At 57.3% G+C, this 4,349-nt stretch overlaps 1 protein-coding gene across 3 annotated transcripts in view; it reads left to right on the forward strand.

The window, feature by feature from the left end:
* Positions 1-3,358: 3,358 nt before the first annotated feature.
* Positions 3,359-4,349, forward strand: part of Socs2 (suppressor of cytokine signaling 2) — a 5,287-nt gene continuing 4,296 nt past the window's right edge. For 2 of the 3 annotated variants that reach the window (XR_001175312.1, XM_013022923.1), the window contains exon 1: positions 3,359-3,518. The gene's annotated coding sequence lies outside the window, so the exon portion shown is untranslated. Of the gene's footprint in view, positions 3,519-3,977; positions 4,245-4,349 lie in introns of those variants that run through there. The other variant, XM_013022942.1, reaches the window with a different exon arrangement.

Below are 4,349 nucleotides of genomic sequence, written 5' to 3' on the forward strand. Positions count from 1 at the left end.
TCAGATCTCGGCCTCCTGAGTAGCTGGGATTACAGGTTTGAACCACTGGTGCCCAGCTGAAGGGTGATCAAGCAAGGTCACACTAAAAAAGGGACATAAATCAAAGAGGTGAGGAAGTTAGCAAGCCACTATACATTCCTCTGAACGAAGAGACAGAGAGGTAGAGGAAATAGCAAATACATACGTAAGAAGGCACCAGAGTAGTACATTCCAGAAGTAGCAAGGAATCTAGCGAGGCTGGAGCTGAGTGATGAAGACAGCAGGGAGAAATGAGATCAGAAGGATACATGGGACTGCGCCTTGCAAGCACTTACCAGTGACTTAGGGCTTTGTGGCTTTTACCCAGCTACAGTGTAGTCCTGTGGAGCAGAGGAGGGGTGTGAATTGATGTAATTTAAACAGAATCCCTCTCACTACTCCATTAGGAAGAGGCTGCAGAGGGACAAGGAGGCCATTCAAAGACTGCTGCTGTCACTTGGGCAGAGGTTGGGGCAGCTTGGCCTGGGCACAGTGGACATGTGGCAAGCACTTCAGGGTTCATTATGAAATCAGAGTGGGAGGGTTGCTGACAGGTGGGATGCAGTATATGGGTGCAAGAGAATCATCAAGGGTGCCTTGCAGGCTTTGGCCAGAGCAGCGGGAGGCTAGAACCAAGTGTTCAGAGACACAGAAGAGTACAGGAGGAATGGTGTGGTTTTGTTTGTATTTAAGAAAGGGTCATCAGGTCTCGGGATGGGTCATTAAATTGAAGATACTTAACTAGACATCCATAAAAAGTGCCACTGAGAGGCAGAACCGGAGCTCAGGAAGACTCTTCATCTTCCTACATGCATTCCTGTGTATGTTTCTAGAAGATTAAACAGGCCAGCAAAATTCTGGGCATTGCAGAAAAGTATTTCAGAAGCCAAAAATTAAAAAAAAAAAAAAGAAGTCCTACTGTAGCACAAAGCCTGGTGTCTCTACTGCTGGCTTTGGGCTTATTTAATCTTCCTGGTTAAAGAATTTATGCAGTTGGCCTTATATGAGTCCCTGAGTGAAGACAGCTGCCCTACACCAATTGGGTAGGGGCATTCTAAGAAGAGGGGAAGCATGTACAAAGGTCCTGAGGAGGCAAAAAAAAGCAAGAAAGAAAAAAAGAAAAAAAGCACATTAAGGACTCTGGGACTTGACTGCTTACAACTTGAAGATCAACTAGAAATGATGTCTTATAATTGTGAAAATACTGCGTGTCTTTTAAAACACAAAAGAGTGAGCATGCACTTCCTCTGGAATTACCCTACCAACTAAAAAGAGTCATATAGATCACTTAGGGCTTAGTGATCACTAGAAAGTGGGTCTGAACTTCAGACAATGCTCGTTGTGGAATGTGATTTTGTCATTCAATTTAGTCCTTTACCAAAACTTGACTCGAGCACTTTATTTTTCTTGTTCAAGCAAGTCCTCAGTCTTTTTTTTTTTTTTGGTCCAGTCATGGGGCTTGAACTCTGGGCCTGGGCACTGTCCCTCAGCTGTTCAGCTCAAGGCTAGCGCTCTACCACTTGAGCCCAGCGCCACTTCTGGCTTTTTTTTTTTCTTTTTGCTTATATGGTGCTGAGGAATTGAACCCAGGGCCTCAGGTATGCAAGGCAAGCGCTCTACCACTGAGCCACCTTCCCAGCCCCAAGTCCTCAGTCTTGAACTCAGGGCCTGGGTGCTGTTGCTGAGCTGTTAGTGCTAACAATCACTTCAGCCTCAGCTCCACTTCCAGCTTTTCGGTGGTGGTTAATTGGAGATAAGAGTCTCATGGACTTGCCTGACTGGACTGGCTTTGAAGTGCGATCCTCAGATCGCAGTCTCCTGAGTAGCTAGGATTACAGGCATGAGCCACTGGTGCCCAGCCCAACACTTAATTTTATAGGAAGACTTGAGGGTCCAAAGAGGGTAAGTGATTTGCTCAATTGTTCAAGTACTTTGTACAGTTTCTAGTAAGGTTTGATTGGCTCCAAAAACAGGACTCCAAGCTCACAACTCCATGGCTCACAGAGTCCTTTGCCAGTCGGGGAGTGTGCCTTCTCGAATCAGCCTATCAGGTGCATGGATAGAATTATTCAAAAATAGGAAAACGCGGAAAAACATTGGTTGCTCAGTCCCCAGTCCAGAAAGATTGGGAGTCGGTTCGCGTCCCCCGCCGGAACCGGCAGGGGGCGCGCCAGGCAAGGCTGGCCAGCCGCGCCTCCCCCTCGGCCTCGGCCTGCCCCGCCCAACTTGCCCAAAGCCACCGCTTCAACGAAAAGTGGCCCTTGACCTTTCAAGCTTATGAGCAGTGATGCAATACAATAGTATTTCAAAGAAAAATGGTTATCGAAATTTTGGATCCGGTTTTCCCATGAGTGTTAATTTTTTTTTGGTAAGTCATATTTAAAATAGATCCCCTTTGGGGGACCGGAGTGCAGTCGGGTTGATGAGATTCCCTTAAAGCCCAGAGGGTCTGTCTCCAAGAGGGTGGGAAGTGAGGGTCCCGATCCTGCCGAATCCCCGCTCCCCAGGCGCCCACCCCTGACACCCCCGGGCGCGCAGCCCGCGCAGGTGAGCTGATGATCCCACCTGGAGCCGCGTGGAGGAGGCGGGGCGAGGGATGGAAGGAGAGGCCGGGCTCTAGAGCAGGGGTGTATGTGTGACGCGGTCTAGGACCCCGGCTGAGGGGGGGGGGCGCCCGGGGCAGTCGCCCCGCGGTCGCCGAGGGAAGGTGGGCCCTGGGCTGGGCAGGATCTGCCCCCTCTCGCCGCCTAGCGCGCCATCGAGGTGTCTTAGTGCGGCACGGGCCAAGCCTCTGAGCGCCTCCATCCCCCGTCTCCCACAAGGTAGCCCCCAGAGATCGCGGCTAGAAGGTGGGCACGTGAGGGGGGGTGGCTCCCCACCCCCCCTCCTTTCCCAGGCGCCAGGCCGAGGCTGCGCCCGGACGCTCGGCTGAGAGCAGGACCCGGCCGGGGTGGCGGTGATCGGCGGGGGCCTGGTCCTCCCCTTTGTCCCCGAGCGGGCAGAGGTGTAGGGCTAAGGAAGGGCGTCATTCCAGGCGTCGACCGCCGCCGGCCCCGCGCGCTCCCGGCGGGTCTTCCTTGAAGCCTGCGCATTAGCGGCGGAGCCTCTTTAAAGCCGGAGCGGGGGCTGCGGTCACGTGAGGCGGATTCCTGGAAAGTTCCTGGAAAGCGGCCTCCGCAGCCGCCGGGCGGGGCACGAGCGCCGCGCCGCGGCGCGCAGCGGGTGGAGGGAGGCGGGGAGGGAAGGCGGGGAGGGAGGGAGAGAGGGAGGCGCGCCGGGGCCGTGCCGGGCCGGGAAGTCGCGCGCGCTCGCGGCTCCGGGGACGGACGATTAACTCTTGCCAAGTCTGGCCGCCGCCGCCACCTCCGCGGCTCGCCGGCCTTGGGCTTCTCCTGAAGCATGAGCCGCGTCGCCCGCAGCCACGGGCGCTGCGCGGGCCGGAGACAGTGCGCGCCGGGGCTCCGGGTGCGCAGCCTCAGGATCCCCGGCGCCTACTGCAGGTACTGAATTGGTGTGTGTGTGCGTGTGCGTGTGCGTGTGCGTGTGTGTGATTCCCCGAGGCTCCGCCCCCAGGAGAGAAGCTGGGGAGGGCGGCGGGGCGCGGCGGGGCTGACTCGGCTTCCGCAGTTTAGGGCACGGCGCGGGGGGGGGGGGGATCGAGTTGGAGCCCAGGGCTTTGCCCCGCTGCCGGGCGCTCTTGGTTCCTCTTTGCTGCTGCTCGTTCTGGTGCCTCCTCGGCGTCGGGAAGTCTCCGGAGTTTTGATTTTTTTGGGGGGGTTCCCCCCGGATGCCCCCTAAACTGCCATCCAAATTTATAATTCTAATAACCTGATCTCCCGCTCCTCCCCGCCAGACTGCCTCCGCCCTTGTTCTGTCCTCCCTCCCTCTCCCGCCCAGATCTTTGGTAGCTCCCATCCAGCAGCCTCCGGGTTTGGGGGGCGTCAGAACCCGGGGCGTGTGTCGGTCGGGGTGGTGGGTGTGTGGTGTTTTCTTGGGGGGGGAGGCGTGTGCTGGGTGGAGGAGCAGCGACCATCCCTTTGGGCGGAGAACTCTGGCCGCGCGCAGGGCGCGCAGGGCTCGCATCCCCAGGCATCTCATTCCACCGAGGGGAAACTCAGGCGGACAGCCCCCTCCTCCCCTTCTCCCGGGCCTCTCCCGGCTCCCCCCGCCCCACGTCCGCTGGGGAGGCTCCCGATGCGAAGGCGGCGGCGACGGTGGCGGCCGAGGTAAGAGCTCGGCGTTGGTGGATGGTGGCACGTTGATCCCGCTGCGCTCGCTGCTCCCGGCGCCGCTTCGGCTGAGCTCCTCCGGGGGCTGCGCGCTCCGGCCGA

Source organism: Dipodomys ordii, unplaced genomic scaffold (genome assembly GCF_000151885.1).
Source record: "Dipodomys ordii isolate 6190 unplaced genomic scaffold, Dord_2.0 Scaffold3, whole genome shotgun sequence".
NCBI lineage: Eukaryota > Metazoa > Chordata > Mammalia > Rodentia > Heteromyidae > Dipodomys > Dipodomys ordii.